At 44.7% G+C, this 19,959-nt stretch overlaps 1 long non-coding RNA gene across 1 annotated transcript in view; it reads left to right on the top strand.

Annotated features, from left to right (window-relative positions):
* The window catches only part of LOC109297081, a 14,161-nt gene extending 3,101 nt beyond the window's left edge, over positions 1-11,060 (top strand). Inside the window, exon 3 of the long non-coding RNA XR_002097194.1 lies at positions 10,969-11,060. This is a non-coding gene — a long non-coding RNA (uncharacterized LOC109297081). The remainder of the gene's footprint in view (positions 1-10,968) is intronic.
* Positions 11,061-19,959: the final 8,899 nt, after the last annotated feature.

Below are 19,959 nucleotides of genomic sequence, written 5' to 3'. Positions count from 1 at the left end.
GTGATGCACCTGGGGAGGAAGAACCAGCACCATACCTACAGGCTGGGGAACTCCCTTCTCATCAGTACAGAGGCAGAAAGGGATCTTGGAGTCATCACTGATGCCAAGATGAACATGGGCCGGCAGTGTGGGGATGCAGTCAGGAAGGCCAACCATACCTTGTCATGCATCCACAGATGCATCTCAAGCAGATCCAAGGAGGAGATACTCCCCCTCGATGCGGCACTGGTCAGGCCCCAGCTGGAGTACTGAGTCCAGTTCTGGGCACTGCACTTCAGGAGGGATGTGGGCAACTTGGAGAGGGTCCAAAGGAGGGCCACCCGCATGATCAGGGGTCAGCAGGACCGGCCCTATGAGGAGAGGCTAAAGGACCTGAACCTGTTCAGCCTCCACAAGAGAAGGCTGAGGGGGGATCTAGTGGCCTGTTACAAACTAGACAGAGGGGAGCAGGAGGCACTGGGGGAGTCCCTGTTCCCCTGAGCACGACCAGGAGTGACTAGAAATAATGGTCACAAGCTGGTAGAGGGTAAATTCAGATTAGATATCAGGAGGCGCTACTTCACTGTCAGGGTGGCTAGGATCTGGAACCAATTTCCAAGAGAAGTGGTGCTGGCTCCTACCTTGGGAGTCTTTAAGAGGAGGCTAGATAAACACCTTGCTGGGGTCATTTGACCCCAGTACTCTTTCCGGCCATGGCAGGGGGTTGGACTTTATGATCTGCTCAGGTCCCTTCCGACCGTACTAACTATGAAACTATGAACAGGGAGTTGGTTTCAAAATGTCCAGCTAAAACATGGTAAGACTAGCAGTATGCTTTTCCCACCCTGTTTGAAGCTGCAACTGCAGTCTAGCTCTATAGCTAAATGTTTTAAGTAAGCTACAGAACTGTGAGGCCACAAGAACAAATGCTTCTTAATTTCAGTAAAAAAATTACTGTTCTTTTTTAAAACACTGACCATCTTCAGTAATTCAAATGAAACTGAAAGAGTTTAATTTTTATGCTGGTGTATGAAAGAACATAATTGAGTTCCTCCATGATGAAACATAATTCAGATCTTCCAAGATATTAAGTGTAAAAAATGGATTTTGTTGTTTTTAGCATCTTTTCTCTTCCTCAATGATCACTATGCATCCTACAGCTATCTGTCTCCATGCACCCTAACTCTGTCTTCTGCCAATTACATTCTGGCCCAAAATGGAGACCCTAAACCTACATGTAGGCAACTAAATGAAGTTGCATGATTCTCAAACACACCTTTAATTTCCATTGATCTCAGTGGGACTGGTGGGTACTCAGCAAATCTATTTCAGCTGTTTACATACAGATTTAAATAAGAATTTAGTGGTCAGGTTTAAATATGGTCACCTGTATCACCATTTTGTTAAGCCAGCTGTTAAATGATAGTATGGTAACCAAGCATCTGGGTTTTCCGTTTGTGATGGAAAAACATGGTAAAACCTGGATTTTCTCATGTTAAGGAGAAAAACCTGGATTTCTCCTTTAAGGAAAAAACTATGGGTTAAGATGAGTTTCAGCCTGCAGGGGGCTGGGGGGAATGGGAGGAGGGAAGTCAGGCATGAGAGCCTGGAGAGTCAGGCAGCTTGGAGAGCAGCTTCTACAGGCAAGTCTGGAGGGGTGGGGTGGGAACTGAATTCCTCATAGGAAGGGAGAGAGGGAGTTCAGCAGGGCTGAGGCTGCTGCCCAGTCTGGGTGGTGCATGGGGCTTGGGGTCATATGCAGCTGCAGGGCTCAGATGGGGAGCAAGACAGAGCCACAGGTGGCTCATCCAGGGGGTATGGTGGGGGGGGTTGGCTCCCCAACACTGTGCACACTCCTAGGGGGAGCATAGGGGGAATGTGTTCCCCAGATCTGTGCGCAGGGTGCGTGTAGGCTGCCTGCTGTGGGCTGTGGGCTCAGGGCTCCCAGCCCTGCTGCCCTCCCCCCAGGGCCTCAGTGGCCCAGTGGGTGGGACCTGCCCCACTGCTGCTGAGTGGGCAGGGGGTGCCTCACCATGGAAGCAAAGGGTTCATAGCAGGAGCACCAAGCTTCCCCACCTGGCCCTGCTCTGCTGTGCTGGGTCCCACCCGTTGGGCCACAGAGGCCCCCTGGGGAGTGCAGCAGGGCAGGAAGCCCCAAGTCTACAGCAGGCAGTCTGCAGGGCAGATACCGTTCTCCTTCAACTATTTAAAACTCTCACCCATACAAATAAAAGTGTGTCTCACCTTCTGGGGAAAGGATACCACATATTCTAATGGATGTATTAGCACCTTTGAGATTGAAGGGTTCACTACCAGAGGTAACAGTGGGATTTGGTAGTAGGATAAACTGACAGAAAGGAAAAAGGAGGTACCTCATACCAGAGGATGCTACACCAATACGTTTAGTCCGAAGAGGGAAAGGAAGACTCTTTTTTAAGATATGTAAGTTATTTCCTTTTTATTTAAAACCTAAAAGAGCTTCTACAGAAAAGTTTGATTCAATGTCCTATTCACAGATATTTTCTGTTCCATGGGAAATGCCGGTACTTTGAAAAGTTCTCATTTTAAATTGAAAATCCTAGAAATTTAAAAGGGAGGTGCCCAGAAAGACTGGAGTGCTCAGCTTCAGGTGCAATTGACATAAATACAATGGATATCTGACACAGAAGTAGGCCTCTGATACTGGGGACCCCAGAATATTTCACATGGGGTCTGTCCCAGAATTGCAGATCCTGGAAACTTCCATTCCCTAGAGATTAACTCACCAAAGTCTTTTCTGGCCAAAAGCAGTTTTGTGTTTCTCCTTTTCTGCTCTGCTTCTTCTGCTTCCCCCTGCCTCCTTCCATCCCCAGCAGCACATGGGAAGCCAGCTTCAGCTGCATGCTGCTCCGGATGGGACAGACCCGCCCGGGTCAGCACCAGCCAGCAGAGGTGGCGGCGAAGCCGTGTGACGCTCAGGACTGACAAGCGCAGGTTGGCGGAAAGTGCAGCTGAGGCCCCTGCTGCTCCAGCTGGGCTCATCCTGTCCTGAGCAGCACACGGCTACTCCTTTTCCCACATGCACCACGTTGGCATTAGGAAGCTGCTGAGGGGCTGGGGAAGGGACGAGGAGTGGGAACAAAAGTAAACCATGTTTCATTTCCCATAGCAGCACCGCTTTCATTTCCCGTTGCATCACCACAGGCCACAGAAAATGCCTTGGCTGGCCACATGTTGGACAAGCCTGATCTAGCTATTCCATGAACAGAGAATGTAAGGGCTTTGTGCCTGTCTCAGCTCGATGATGCACTCCCGCGCCTCCTTTGCATGGGAACCTGGTCTTACGTGCCAAGGAGCCTTGTGTAGACCCTGGAGGATTCCTCAATCACCTTCGGGGTGTCCCCCGAACTCACCTGCCACCACTGCAGATGGACCTTCAGTGAAGGGGGTCCCCTTTGAGGATGCCTCCTGAGTTGTCACGTGTCCTGGCAGATGTTCACAGGGATCCAACCTTCCCTACACCCTGGCCATATGCCAACCTTCGAGATGAGCCTCAGGATCTTTTGCAGCTAGCCCCCGTTGATGTCTTCTCAGTTCCTACGTGCCCTCCTTCATAGACGGATGCTTCGGGCTCTGACCAGACCCAGAGGGTCTGGGGACACTGTCTTTGGGGTTGTCCCTTTCAATGCCCTGCACATTCTATGATGGATGCCGCGTTCATACGTTGTCCTTTGTCTTCAATTGGGGTCTCTAATCCCCCCAAACCTGGTAAGGCATGCTGGACTAACCTGCTCTAGGCAGGGAACTAAAACAGAACAGACCAAGAGGGGAAAATACAAGAGGACACACACTAACAGAAACCCCACACACTGGGGATGACCCAACGTGACAAAGGAACTAGAGACAGGTCTGAGGAAAAAAAAGCGAAATAAAGGGAAAAAGAGGAGGAGCAACCACGAAGCCGAGAGTCCCCCGCTCCCCTCGCCCGTAATCTAGCACGTCCCCTGGGTCAGGACCTGCGCTTTCACCCCAGCCAGGGTTTCTTTTATCTTCTCCTGGATCCTGCCTCTGGCAGGAGCTCCTTCGCCAGCTCTTGCTGCCGCTGCTGCCGGCCTCACTGCCAGCTCCTCTGATCCCTGATGGTCATCTCGGGCATGGGAATCTCCTGCAGCCCCCACTGCCACAGCCATTGCTAGCCTCCCTATCAGCTCCTCTGATTCCCACTGGTCATCTCTGGCGCGGGAATCTTCTGCAGCCCCTGCTGCAGCCGCCACTACCGTCCGCACCAGCCCGTCTGCTCCCTGCAGCAACCGGACACGCTCAGCTCTGCAGTCCCCTGCCATTTCTTCAGGTCCTGGCATTCCCCTTCCCATGCTTCTGGGGCTGGCTTTTATCTCCGCCGGGTAATGCCTCTTCATGACATCACCCGGCTCCAGCTGGAGATGAGCGCAGCTGATAAACCGCACAGGCGGTTTTCCCCGGCCTACCTCTTCGCTTCTCCGGAGCCCTGCAACAGGTAGGTTCTTTTCTCCTTTGTCCTTTATCTGGGGTCTGCCTGTGGGTGTGGCTTCCCCCTTGCCCAATCCTGCATCCCTGGGACAGGCTTCTTATCAGGGTGGATAAAAATCACCATTTGTTTAGAAATATATTACAAATAGGTCACAACAGGCCATGGACTTTATTAGGGGCCCAATCTTATGGGGTTCCCAGAATCTCCTCTATAGATTAGTAAATATTAAAAAAAAAAACCACTGCCCAGTGGGACTCAGTGCTGAGTCTAGAAAAATCTCATTAAGCAACTCTGTGATGCTTAGTTTCAGTTCTCACACTGTGGATTTGCATCTCCAGAGATACTATCCTTTTTAACAGCAGTACATAGAGATGAGAGATAGCAGACCTGATTTTACCTACCCTTCAGCCCTCTTGTCTCTCTGCAAGTTTGTGTACACAGAGTCAAACCCTTACGTCTTTCTAAAAGTGCAAAGTTTCAAGAAGTTAAATGAACAGAGGATTGTTGAGGGTGGAGAGGCAAAGAGAAGGAGTGTGGAGATAAATGCAAGGAGGAAGGGGCAGTAGAAACAAAAGAGAAACATTTTGAGCAGACTTCCAGAAGTCTTGAGGGATATATTTATGAGTATAGCCTTTCCATTGATTTGAGATCTAGTGAGGGAATAGTATGGTAAAAGGGAAAACCTATCATGGCAGCAGGCTTGCCAGGGCATAAAAGAGACCCTGTTTGGGAATATTTTAATGAAGTTCCTCTACCTGTAGGTAAGACAGGCATGCATGCAAAATGCAAACAGTGCAACCAAGAAATGCAGAGCCTGGTTGCCCAAATGAAACATCATGAGAAGTGCTCCTTCTCAGGAGGAAGATGCTTTGAAGATAATGAATGGAATATGTCTGAACGTGCAGGATCTCCAGGTTAGTAAACTCTCTTATTTCATACTTTCTTAAGGACTGCCTGTCTTCCCTGACCATATCTTTTGGGTGAACTTCTGAAGTATTTGAATTCTCATTAAAATGTTTGAGCAAAAATGTAGTTGTTACCTTATGGGACTATCATATTTTTAATGCAGTTGTGATATAAAACAGTGGCTGAAACATGCAGTACTTCCTTTTACTGTTTAACTTCTAAAGCAGTACTGTGTACAATGAGTAATACTAAATGAGTAGTACTATAGTGACTGCATTGACTTCTTTTGTTCAGGAGGATCCATCCTTAAGATACAGGATTCTGACTATCCATCTTCAACATCATCATCACCCTCTACAGTTTCAGAGTAATCTGCTAATGATACCAGTATTCCAGTCAAAAATACGTCACACAGTATATCACCTGTAGCAAAAAGAAAAAAACCCTTCCATCATCCATAAACAACAACAGATAAGTTTGTAATAAGAATCAGCAGATTACAGCAAGAGGTAATTGATGAAAAAACTGCTCAGTTTGTTTATGCAACAAACTCCCCTTTCAATATGGTTGAGAACACACACTTCATTGACATGGTTCAGCCATTATGACCAGGATACACTTTACCCAACAGAGAAAATATAGCAGGCAAATTTCTGGCTAAAGTGCATGAGAAAGAAATTGAAGAATGGGCAAAATTCTAGAGGGGAAAATTGTTAACCTGAGTCTTGGTGAGTGGAGCAATGTCCACAATGATCCAGTAATATATGCTTGTTTGACAACAGAAGGGACTGTCTACCTTACAGAAACAATTTATACACCAGGAAATGCATACACAGCAGAATACTTACAAAAAGTAGCAATAAAAGCTATACTAAATAGGGCTGTGTGAAATTTCACCAGCAGTTTCGTTTTGAGTCATTTTGAGCTCGAAACAGCAAAATTGAAATGAAACGGAGAGCTTTGAAACAGCTTTGAAATGAAACCAGGCAAGTCAAAGCGTTGCAAAAATTTTGAAATGTTGTGAGTTTCAAAGTCAAGCTGGGTTTGCCTGCAGGGAAACAGAAACTAAAGTAAGGAGAGGGAGGGGGAAGAGGGGGAAAAGGTGGGGAAGGAGCGCTCTCATTATTGACTGTGTAGCTGGCCAGTGACTTTCATCCTTCCCTGAGGTTCCGTCCAAACCCAGTGCTGTGGGGGAGGGATGGAAAAACTGCATAAAAGGCAACATTGTTTGAACTGCCCTGCTTTCTGCTTTGGTGGCAGTTAGTGAGCTGTGTGTTCCAGCAGCTCCGCATCAGACTACTATGGCTAGCAGCACTGATCTTCTAAAGAATTCCCTACTTGCTAGCAAGAGGGATTTCAGATTCAGAATACCTTTCTCTTCAAGGCTTTTTTATTTTATTATATTCACTGAGTCATTCTTTTGAATTCTATAATTATATTGGATAGGATTACTGTCGAATGTAATGCATATAGGAAGTGAAATACATTTATATTTTATTTCTATACATTTAAAGCTTTGAAGCATAAATTATAGAATTTATATCAGGATGAAGCCATATTTCTTTTTGCATTCTTTATACATTTGTTATTTGTACCACACACCTACCTACACACTTGCACCCACACTTTTGAATTTATATAGGGGCTAAGCCATATACTTGCTTTTTAATATTTCTTATTTGCATCACATACACACACCTACTAGTACCAGCAATGATCTTGCACCCACACTTTTGAATTTATACAGGGGTTAAACCATATACTTGCCGTTTCATTTAACATTTCTTATTTGCACCAGACACCCACATTTTTAAATTTATAAATGTATTTGTATTCTTATATATATTTGTAGAAAAGGAAGACATGAAACACACCATGAAGCATGGTGGAAAGGCAGGTGGCCACACTGGCCAGCCTTCAGGGAGGGGCAGAAGAGGAGATGCAGGGACAGCTGTAAGTTCCTCCCCCCCAAAATGAGACACACCCTCTTTCCTCCAGCTAAAAGGGATGAGGCTGCTACAAGCAGCAAGGAGAGGAGACCAGTGCCAGTGCTACTGCCTGTGCCTGAGACTGCATCCCATCCATGCGCACCAGCCATAACCCCCCCCAGCCCACCATGACTGCAACAAGAAGCACCAGCACCAGCACAGCAGCCTAGTCCACCCCTATTTTACTTCCTATGCTCAGCCTTCCAGTGCCAGAGGGGCAGCTGGTGCTGGATCTCAGTGCCCTAGCAAGGGAAATTCTAGGGAAGGAGGGAGAATCAGCTAAGTTTGTGCTCGACACCCTTCAAGTTTCCCCTAGAGCCAGGTCTCCTTCCCCAGAAGGCACTGCGGAGGAGGTCGATGTACAGGTGGAGGCAAGTGGCTCAGCTGAGTCCACTCCTCCTCTTGCTGTGCCTCTGACTGCTGGGGAGGAGGAAAGGGCAACAGCATCCACAGATGCACCTGCACCTCAGAAGTGAGTGGGTAGTGCTGTCTGGGATTATTTTGAGCTGAAAGATGATCCCATGTACACTATCTGCCTGCATTGCTGAGCCAAAACCAGCTGGGGCAAGGCAACAAAATACATGAGCAACACGGGGATGCTGATGCATCTCCGCAGGCACCACCTCCTTGCCCTTGCTCGTCTTCAGCCTGGCACCCATGGAAGCATACTGAAAGGAAAGTCCCCCTCTCACTCCAAAGACCCATCCCCCCAAAGCAGAGGCAGGCCACCCTGGAACAGTGGAGGAAAGGCGGACACAAAGGGGGGCACGTTCCAAAGGTGAGCGAGATAACCTAGACCATTGGAGAGATGCTTACTGTGGATGGCCAGCCATTCTCCCTAGTTGAGCAGGCAAGGTTAAGGCAGCTCATGGCCCCATCATACCAAGTGCCCACACACACCACCTTCAGTAAAACGGTGGTGCCATCCCTGTATGAGGCATGCAGGGAGTACTTGAGGGAGGAGTTGCACAAGGCAGGTCTGCAGGTGGCCTTTCACTTCACCTTGGACATCTGGAGCAGCTGGGGTGGAGATCATGCCTACCTCTCCTTCACAGGGCATGGGTGTGACCAGTGGTGTGACTAGTGCAGGACCCCAGAACCCAGACTCCCCCTGCACCTATCTCCTTGACAGCTGGCAGGCTTCATGGCCTGAGTAGGGACTAGCATGCCTGCAGTTTTCACCCTGCTGTGCCTTAACACACACAGTGTTACTTATGTCACAAGTTTTGCTTGTCCTCAGCTTGAGGTGCAGGTACCCCAAAACCCCTGCACCTATCTCCTTGAAACTTGGCAAACTTTGTGACTTCAGCAGGGGCTAGCATGCCTGTAGTTTTGACAGTTTTGTGGATAACACATACACGTGACATGAGTTTTGCTTTCAAGATTTTGAGGTGCAATTTTCCCCAAACCCCTGTATCTATCTCCTTGAAGCTTGGCAAACTTCATGCCCTCAGAAGGAGCTACCATTCCTGCAAGTTTCATTCAAATCAGGCCAGAAATGACAAAGTAATAGGCTGTTTCAAGCTTCCCCATTATAGCCTATGGGTGAAACGTCAAAACAGTGGAACTGTTTTGACAAAATGAAATGGAACAGCGGTTTTGAATGAAAATTCAAAACAAAATGCTGTTCCGTCAAAACGTTGAAACGCAAGTCAAAATGGAACAGGGCCATTTCGCACAGCCCTAATTACTAAACTGTGAAAAAAATTCAAATGTCTAGTATGCAACTTTGTCACAGATAATGCTGCAAATGTATCAAAGATGAGAAGAAATCTAGAAGAAAGTGAAGAAAGCCCCAAGCTAACAATAGATGGCTCCAGTGCTCATTTGATGCACCTCTTAGTCACAGACTTTAGGGCTCCAGAAATAAAGCGTAATGTTGTTGAAATTGCAAAATACTTCTGTAACAACTACTTTGCAGCAGCTGCTCTGAAAAAAAGCAGGAGGAACCAAAATAACTCTCTCCTAAGACATGTGATAGAACTCAGTAGTGGACTATTTTGAGTGATATATTGGGAACTGGCCTATCCTGATGACAATTTGTGAACAATATCATGACAACATAGATGGAACTGTCATAGCCAAGGTTCTCAACACTGGGATAAAGAGAAATGTAGAACATAAGCTGACTATCCTGAAGCCTATTTCCATAGCCTTGAACAAAGTGCAGGGAAATCACTGTTTTATTGCTGATGCTGTTGAAATTTGGAAAGAAATGAGTTAGACCTTTGGAAGAGAAATACACAATGACAGAGTTAAATTACAGGCATTAAAAAATGAATCGATAAATCTCATTTTCTTGCCTCAGTACTCAGTACCAGGATCAGTCCTTAACTGCTGAAGAAGAGGAGTTGGCTATGACATGGGCATCCAGTAATCATCCCTCCATAATACCAACTATAATAAATTTTGGAGGTAAAGGTGAACCATTCAAGAAATATATGTTTGCTGATGAGGTTTAAAAGAGTCACACCAGTGAACTGATGGAAGTTACTAAAGCACCTGGATCCATCACACACTATTGAAGTGATTGTCCAGCTTTTCACAGCAGTAGCTTCTTCTGCAGGTGCAAAAAGAATATTTTCTTCCTTTGGACTAATTCATTCTAAATTGAGAAATTATTAGTGTGGCAAGGCACTTGATGTTCCTGCCACACCTACAGAAAAGCACTTGGCAATGAATGGACGAAATGGACCCCCCCCACATGGACCACAGGGGACCAGAGGCCCAGTGAGGGGCCCGGAAAGACTAGGACCACATAGATCCAGAGGCCCAGTGGGCCAGGTGGGTTGAAGGGCCTGGATAGTGAGGCTCAGTGAGGGGCTGGATCATCATAGTGAGGGAAACAGGGGGCTGGCAGTCCAAGAGGGGGCTGTGCAAAGAGACTGAGAGGTATGAAGATCCAGAGTGGGGCTGAGAGAGGCCAAAGTCAGAAGGCCCAGTGAAGGGCTACATCAGCAATTGGTTGAATATCTGTAAGGATGCCATCTGCAAGGCATGTGGCATGGTATAGGGAAGGTATGGAGCCATGTATTTGGCCCATAAGGCCAGGACCACAATTTGAGTGGTCACTGCAATAAGACCAGCGAAGCCTCCTGCACTCTGTATTTCAACCAACATCAAGGCATGGTGGGCAAGAGCCAGGTAGACTGCCCATAGAGCAGGGCATTTCAAAAAAATTGGGGAGTACCCTGTGACAGCTTGGGAACTGAAAAAACAGGAAAGCTTGTCTTCTTTTCCAGTCTATGAATAAACAGGAAGAGGAAAGTGAAGACTGAGTTTGCTGCATAACCCAGAATTTTAAGTTACTCACGTTGACCCGGCTGAAATAATCCATTTAATTTTTGTTAAAAACACATTTCACAAGTATAACTGAAATAGTTAAAAATTCAAAAATACATATGCTTGTTTTGTTTTAAAAAACACATCTTTGTTGTTGAATAAAAATATCCAAAATAGATAAGCGTGTTGTTTTACTTAAATAAAAAAAAAAATGTAAATGTCTGTTGTTTTTGGTGATGGTTGTTGTCCTCCTAATATAGTGTGGCAAAAATATCCCCCAAATATACCCATGATTAATCTAGTGAACTGGAGATAGTTCAAAAGTATCTGCTTCAATTAGTTTTGGTAAATAAATAACCAAATCATAATTGAGTTTTCTGATGTTACTGCATAATTAATATGAAAAAAATATCCAAAAAAAAAAAATCACTGATTTAAAAATGTATAGATAATGAAAGACATCTCTCTCTGAGTTATGAATAATATGTATTCAGGTTTTATCAAACAAGAATGCACTTTTTGTAGAAAACAATGATTAAGTCGAGGCTTCCTGACTAGTGACTTAAATCATGATTTAAATCAATTTGATTTAAATCAAATCCACTGCTTCTTACACATGGGGACAAGAAGTGGAGGAAGGCTGGCCTTGGCCTCACAAGGTATGAGTAGAGCCAACAGGTCTGGGGTAATAACACACATGATGATCTCACTGCAGAAAAAATGGGACATCTGTGTAAAAATGTGGGAGCCTGCTGAAAAAGTTGTGATATTGTTCTCTAAGTTCAATTATATTAATGATGCACAGCATATGCCTATAATCACTTCAAAGGTAATTGTTACTGTTATTTGAGAACAATGCATCATGTATATGACAAGGCTATTTTTAAAACCACACCTGTGCCTGGGATCTGAGAGATCAAGGCAGGATCTCCTTACACTGCCTCCTGTCATAGTGTCCTTTTCCAGCCCACTTAATATCACCTCTACTGTTCTTCAGTATCTCCCTCTTGCTGGCCCCACAGCCTCTGCTTCTTCAGCCCCCACAGCGCACTCTGTCTTTCTCTCCAGCTGGAGCCCTGCATGTCCCATGCTCTTGCTTCCCAAAAATGCTCCCTGGCTTCTGATTCCAGACCAGGGGTAGGCAAAATACAGCTTGTGGGTTGGATTCAGCCTGCCAATTGATTACATCCGGCCTGTGGCTGCCCACACAGAGCTCGGTATGGGGCCAAGCCCTGCCCAGGTAAGCCTATGCTGCACTCTCATCTGCACCTTCCCCATGCCCACTGACAACACCTCCTGGGCCGTGGCCATGGCCCTAGCCCAAGCCAGAACAAAGAACTTCCTGGCACAAGCCGAGTGGGTAGAAAGTGACTTGGAGCTGGAGCTAGATACCTGCACACTGGGGCAGGAGCCACTTACCTGCAGCTTTCCGCTGCCTGGCTGAGTACGGGGTGCCCTGCATATGTCCTCACAGCCACTGCTGCTTTCCTGTGCTACCTGCTGCCTGGGACCAGGAGGAGGAGAAGCAGCTGCTGGAGATGCAGGGAGCTGAGCAGTATCTGGGTAGCCGTACGTATGAAATAATGTGTGTCAGGGATAAAGAAAAGACTAAGGGGGAAACCAGAAGGCAGAAGGAGAGACTGGCTGAACTCCGACTAGGTGACTGCAGCACATGCAGGCATACTTGAACGAGCTTTCAACTGATACAAAGAACAGTATGGCCGAAGCAGCACAGGTACCCCAAGACCTTAGCTACTTACTTGGTGCCTGAAGTTCATGCAGTTGCAGCTTCAAAGGTGTCAGTACCCAAGAGACCAGATTAAAGCTCAGACTTGTGATGTAATCACACTTTTGATTGTAGCATAGACATCAGCTTTGAAGTACAGTCTCTTTTGCACTCTGCCCCTGGTGTGATGTAACTGCAGGCTACTGCTTGTTTGGAACATACGGCAAAACCATATGAAACCAAAAGCCATAAGACACCTCATCCCAGAACATAAATTCCCTTACACCACCAGACCCACACTCCCTTCTCTCTTTCCCTTTCTTCTCCCCAGAACAAATTCAGTTTTCCTTAATTCTTAAAAGCCTTTAGTTATCCTTCCTACAAAGGTATCTTCCATCCTGTTCTATTTGATCCCCTGAAATACTTTGTTCTCAAGTTTTCACCAACTTACCCCTATGATCCTAGTTCATTTCAGATCAAGTTGGTAGAGGTGCTCTTGCAAGCCAAGCTTAGTTACCTCTGGTGCTGAGTTTCTTCTTACGTAAGTGCAGTAGAGGGAAAAGATGGATAGTACTGTGTGCACACATAGGGCATTTATACACATGGTCCAGGAGGGGGTGTGGGGGGCACTCTCACAGCCACTCTAATTAAAGCGCCTAGAGTGTCACATGTTTCGGGATCTCTGCATTGAAAAACAGTGGTGGAGGCATTTTAACTAAAGCTCATTGAACATGCTTTAGTTAAACCCCTTTCCCCCCATTTTTCAGTGCAAGGATTCTAATACACGTGACACTGGAGTCTGCTGGAGCATGGTATTTACCACGCTCCAACAGACTTGATTAATTGAATCTGTTCCGATACACTGTAATTGCAGCGCATTGGAGTAGCCTCACTGCATGTGTACAGGTGCCCATAGGCAGATTCCTCCCCAGCTGGCTCTGCTACCCTGATAGATAGACTCTGATATTAATCTTTCTGATATTCAGCCTCTGATGCATAGTCTTTCTGATATTCAGGTTGCCCAAGCTAGCACTGGAGGAGCCCAGAAATGGTAGGGAAGTTGCTGAGCTGACTAGAAAGAAAGAGCAGACTTGTTGCATCTTTCTGCCTCATGAATAAGGAACCAAAATTGGGCCCTGATGACAGGATGCTGCAAGCAGTAGTGTAAGTAGCAGAGGGCAGCTGGGCCACCAGCCCTGGGCACCCACTTAGAGAAGCACATAAACAGCAGCTCCAGGAGCTGACCCAAACCATGCTGCTGTCCCAGCCACTGCTGAGCCTCTGGCCATAAATAGTTTCTCTGACACAGAGAAGTTTTTGCAGTTTCCCAAACTTTCCTGGTCTGTAGCAGGATGAACCTAGACAATTCCAAGTGAAAAAAGTTGAAAGAAAGAGAGACCCAACTCATGCACTTCAGTTGTCTGGGCACATACCTGTGGTGTAGAAGTATAAGGTTCAAATACCTGCTGTGTCAATTTTAGAAGAGAACTTTGAATCTCAAGGCAGATCTGCATGGCACCTTCACATACCTTGTGCTGCTACACAAGGGGTTCCTTCCTGACCCAGCACACCAACACAGCAGGTGAGTCACTTAACACTGTTGAGTGACAGTTCCAGGTGCCCCCCATGCTAACTAACCTACCATGCAGACACAAACATGATGCTTACAACTTAGGAAACAGTGTGCACAACACAGGGCCCCTGGAGCCTGATCTTGGCCAGGTGGGGGCACTGCAGTACATGACCCAGCCCCCATTCACAGGGATCAGGCCCTGGAAACCTGTGCTGCTGCCACTGGTTGGGATCAGGCTGTGGCTGGGTGGAGGTGGTATGGGGCTCTGAGACCTGATCCTGGCATGTGGGGGAGATGCATAGCCTACTGGACCTGCAGACCAGTCCTGTGCCATTCATCTAGCCCATGGGGCTAAAACTGTGAACACCCCTGCTCTGCATGGATTCAGAAACTGGTGGGGCTACAGAAGGGCTTAGCATCAATTTTTAAAAACCATAAAAATGGGAGTATTTCTTGTTATGATTCCTATGCTTGTTATGATTCCTTAGGCCTATAATGCCATAAGCTAAATAAAATGGCACAACAAATTCACCTACCTGGCACTTTGTGACTTTCACTGTGTTGCTTGGCACACAGTAGCCACTGAGAACTTCCTGATGATAATGGCAGAGTTGGGATTTATCTTTCCGTGCACCCCAGGCAGAAGCTAAAGGAGTGCCTTCTCAGCTGAAATAAAATCTATAGTAGTAACTGTACTGGGGCTTTCCAAGTAGGCCTGTGTGAAGAAGCTAGTATTCACTTCAGATTCACATTCAGCCAATTCAGGGAGCAGTGATTCGAATCACTGCCCCAAATCAATTCGGCTGAATCTGATCTGGAGATTCGGCCACTGCCGAATCAGCTGAATCTCCAAATCAGACAGGCCCCATCCCCTGCCTGCTCTCCCAGCCCTGTTAATGGCTGCCCTGCCTGGCCCCAGCTCCCTGCTCTTAAAAAAAAAAAAAAAAGCAAAACTCTGACACTGGCTCCTGCTGCCCCACACTGTGTGAAGGGCTCTCCCATGAGCCCCCTGACCCCTGCTCACTCTCCCAGTCACCCCCCCGCATGGCTGCCCTATGCACCCCAGCTGCTGTTGAGGGCTTGGAGTTGGAGTATGCTTTGTCTGGAACCTCCCCTCAGGCCTGTTTACCATGGGTGACCCTGCCAGGGGCACGAGACTCCAGGCAACATAGCTCTGCAGAACATTGGGACACACAAACTTCTCCACCACTACATCTCAGGCCACAGAAAGAAGAAGAGGGCCTCTAAGTATGTTCAGCAAAAAAGAAAGACCGAGGAAGCTGTGGGTCCAATGTTAAATAGCAAAAGGGTCCTCTTAACGGAAGATGCAAAGAAGGTGGAGCTACTCAATAGCTACTTAGCCTCAGTCTTCACAGAAAAATATAAGCGGCAGCCAGCCACCTTATAAAAAATATTTTGATAAGGAAGGGGACAAGCTGAGAGATGAGATAACAAAAAAGGGAGTCAGAGCTTATGCTGGGTCTGAATAAATTCAGGTCAGCAGTTCCTGATAAACTTCATCTCTGGGCACTGAAGGAACTGGCAGAAGAGATCTCAGAGCCCTTGGCTATAATATTTATGAAACTGTGGGAGACAGGTGAGGTACCAGAGGACTAGAAAGGGTCCGGCCCCTCTTTAAAAGGCTTACCTCTATATCCACAAAGTTACTAGAACATATACTAAGGAAGTCCATTTGTAGGCAGCCAGCATGGATTTACTAAGAACAAGTCATGTCAAATAACTAGATATTCTTCTTTGACAAAGTAACTTCTTTGGCTGGATGAGGGGAATTCAGTGGATAAAATGTATCTGGACTTCAGCAAGGTTTTTGACAAGGGCCCAAGTGACCTTCTCATAAACAAAGTGGAAAAATGGGGGCTAGACAAAACTACTATTAAGTGGATAGAAAACTAGCTCACAAGCTGCCAGAAAAGGGTCATTACAAATGGATCCATGTGAGAATGGCAGGAGGTTTCAAATGGAATCCCACAGGGACTTGTCCTGGTCCCATTGCTGTTCAATGTTAAGCTAAGTTTTCCAGTCAGGTTGGGTTTTGTAGATTAGGAGTTTTCCCCAAAGATCATAATGATTACACTTCTATAAAAGTCATATCTGAACATCTGGAACTTAATATAAAAGCAAGTCATAAATTTTCAGTGACTTTTTTTTTACCATTAGAAAATGTCAGCTCATTGAAAGGGAATCAATTCATGAAAATGTGACAATGTCCACAGGGGGAAAAAAAAATTTTAGTGGAAAGAAAAATAGTTTTTTGATAAGATCAAAACTTTCCATTTCAACGGTGTAGAATGGAATACTTTAATCTTTTTGTTTCAAACTCAGTTGCCATTTCTTAATTTTTTTTTTTATAATTGCAGTCTAAATCAGAATTAAAAATGCCAATGTTGAAAGACTTTGACAAAAAATGATTGTGTTCTGTTAAAGAATGGGGAAAAAAAAGTTTAGAAGTTACAGAAGTTTTCATGAAACAGAAAACCCAGTTCCAGATCAGTTCAACTTAAAATAAATCTGAGGTGTTCTGACCATAATAATTTATCTGTTGTACAGTGTAATACTAGAAGTTAAAAAAGTTATAATAATATTTTGGGTACAACTTGAATTTTAGTGCTTTTACTAATACACAGCAAAACATCAGATCAGAGTAATTTATTTATAATATATGTAAATAAGCAGAATAATAAGTTTTCCTCAAAATAAGAAAAAAATTCCTTTGCTTTTAATATAAATCTATACAAAACATTGTTAGTCTGAAATTAATTAGAGAAAACCATGACTTAAAATGGGATTAGACTGCACAATTTGGAAGTAATACAAGTGTTGGCACACTGAATAAATTTCTGTACTTTTGGGAGTGGACATTATAATTCCATAGTTGAAATCCCAAGCCAAAAAAGTTCAAGATAAAAAATATGATATATGAAGTATGAAAAAGAAACACAGATTTGAAGACAAGAGACCCTCATAACAAGGTTACAGTATAAATTATTCACTGTAAGTGAAATGCATTCTGCACAAAGAGCAAAAATAGTGCTTGTATACTGCATAGGGCATAGGCCTCCTGCTATATAGAAGGGGCAGTGCTTATCCCAACAAAAAAAATCTTGAGGACCAACAAACCCAACAAGTGAGGAGGTGGAAAATGCTGAATGTTCAGCAATTCCTAATTGTATTTACAATCTTTGCAAATGCATTAGTTTATTAGATTTGGTTTTGCCAATTTTCCTTCATTCCTATGTTCACAAGCCTGTAAGTGCACATTCCCAAAGGGTCACTCCAGATGCAGATTCTGTTGTCCATGTGCATGTAAAAATGTAGAGTTCTATGCATGTGAATGGGTAGGCCCACAAATCTTTCCTAAGGATACCCACTGAAAATACACCAGTATATGTTTAGATGGGGAAAAATACCCTAAAAGGCAGAAAAGCCTTAAAATCAACAAGCTCACAGGAGCTACTGTAACTGCCAGCAATAAGTCACCCAACAGAGAAATGGTGATATACAGTCTGTTTTATTATTATTATTATTATTATTATTATTATTATGAGGGTTATAGTTAGGTTTAACTAAAGAATACTGTGCTCATGGGAAACCTCATAAACACTGACATAATCAAGTGTTGGTTTTAATACAAATTCATCCATTTTTATGGGTGTTGAGTTGTCAGGAAGGTAATATAGAACAAAACCCTGAATAAAGTATTTGGGGAAAAAACATTCTAAAAGGACTGCAAATATAATGTGATAGATACAGTGCAGTGCCATGGAGAACTGAAACTTGGTTGGGACCATTTCTGAATTAAGGGGTAAAGCCTATTCTAGTAAACACTTAAAAGAGGAGTCTGCTTTCTAAAATTCAGTTTTCTTCATAGAGGCCTTAAAATACCCCACAGTTTGTGACAGCACAAGGGTTAATGGAGGGATGTGCACAATAAATGGAACTGGTATTGTACTGGTATCACAGAAGTAAAACCTTCACTGGAGGCAACATTTAACTTACAAAACAGAGGGGTAACAGAGCTACTCCCCGCCCTGGGCAACATCAGCTCAAAGGACACCAGGACCTTCTGTGCTGCCACCAGTCACTCTTTTTGTACCTCTCCCTCCCTGACCCCAAAGGTGATGCCTGAGGCTGCTACTGCAGTTATGTCCCTCTCCCCAGTTACACTACTGTTATGAAGATATAAGTATGGGAGGGGGCAGTTTATTTGTAATAAAAAGGATATGGAACATGTAACCTGAAAGTCACCAATTTGACTCTGGTTCAGTCTGGTAGTGGCCCATCTGTTACCTATTGGCTCTTCGACTGATTTGATCTCTCTGATCACTAGCAAATTGTCGCTTTCAACACATGAAACACTATCACTGTGAGAACCACAGTGGAGTTTCTCAGCAGCAAGGCCAAAAGTGCCTTTCCACGTGGGATATCCAGCTGCTGCTTCAAAGCACATTGGCTAAGGGTGAAGATAGAGTAGACAGTTCATAAAGCTACTCGGGTCTTGGACAAAGAGGAAAGCACCAGTGTGCAGTGGTATCCCTCCTTCTTTACATGGGGATTAAGTTAATGTTAAGAAATATATAAAGAATGGAAGTTGGCAGTTGCATCTCCCTTGGTTCCTTCCTTCCTTCACATTTATCAGAGAATGCAGGGGCCCATTTCCTTTTCTGTTATATGTTTTCCTGCTTCTTATTCCCTCCTCTGTCCTTTGCTGGCCACTAGCCCCTGATTCTTTCCTTCCAGACAACTGGAGCTGCAATCTCAGGATGTGGAGTATGAAGCCAATCAAGAAACATTATATCCCAGCACAATATAATTTTGCTCTTGAATAAAAGAAAAATACACTTTGGGAAACCAAGTGGCCAGTAAAATAAACCCCCAAAGATGAAATGCTAGCCTCATAGAAGTCAATGGCAAAACTCCTGATGACTTCCCGATGACTATGATTTCACCCTTGATATTCATAAACCCCTGATTTTTCAACTATGTTTTAATTAAGTAGTTTTGGCAATCCAAATTTTTGAGCACCGCTTCCCATGCTTAACATAAATGTAGACTTTTTCATTCCATCAGTATCTGGTTATTACATATTGAGCCCTTTAATTCAAGTCTAATAGTCATCCTGGGAGAACAACCCAAGTAAATCAGAACAACCCAAGTAAATCAGTTATACAATGGGAAGTTTCCTTCTTCTCTTCTGTGCAGGCTGAGAAGAATTAACATGAGGCTTCATGTTTTTGCATCTGGTAATGCCATTTCAGTGTGGCACTACCCTGGACTCCTATTCTTCCTGCTCCAGAGGGTGGAATAACCATTGAATCTATGTAGTCAAGGATCCAGTGTCATTATCCTGCTCTGAAACCTATCTACAAATTCCCCTTCATTCAGGGAGTTCCCATGGAGCGGTGGTTCATGACATGACAAAGAAAACCATAGACTCCCTGGAGAGGCAAATCCTTCCTCCCCTGCTCATTCTTCCTCTTGCCACGCAGACAATGTAAAAACAATTAGTCTGAACCAATGCTCTTCCTTTATGGAGACAACTATTTTCCTTTTTACACCATAAAAATTTAGCTTATCCATATTTACCCTACAGTACATAGCATGGGATAGAACACAGTTTTGTTATCTACTATTATTACTCTATGCTCCTTGGCACATTATTCTACATACCATGCTTTGCTTACAGTCTGGTTGAAGAGCTTGCATTTTCAACACAGCATGTAAAAAGTCACATATAGATCAAAGGGTTTTATACAAACCTGTCCATGCACTAGGCTAAACAGTTGGCTGGCTGTTAGAGAAAAAGATGCTTCCTATCAACAGAAGCTTTAGATCAAACAGCAATGGAAAGAAAACTGAGTAAAGCTAAGTGATCCATTCTGTAATCCATCGTCTGCCATAGTGTTGTCTTCAGTATAAAACTGCCTTTAATCTAGAGTTGGGAATGGTTAGCAGATTTGGTAAAACCAAAAAAGAGCAAACATTTCATCCACAATTT

Source organism: Gavialis gangeticus, unplaced genomic scaffold (assembly GCF_001723915.1).
Source record: "Gavialis gangeticus isolate Ggan-Ray unplaced genomic scaffold, GavGan_comp1, whole genome shotgun sequence".
NCBI classification, from domain to species: Eukaryota; Metazoa; Chordata; order Crocodylia; family Gavialidae; genus Gavialis; species Gavialis gangeticus.
Note: the sequence above shows the minus strand (reverse complement) of the source record. Positions and strands in the feature narration are given on the sequence as shown.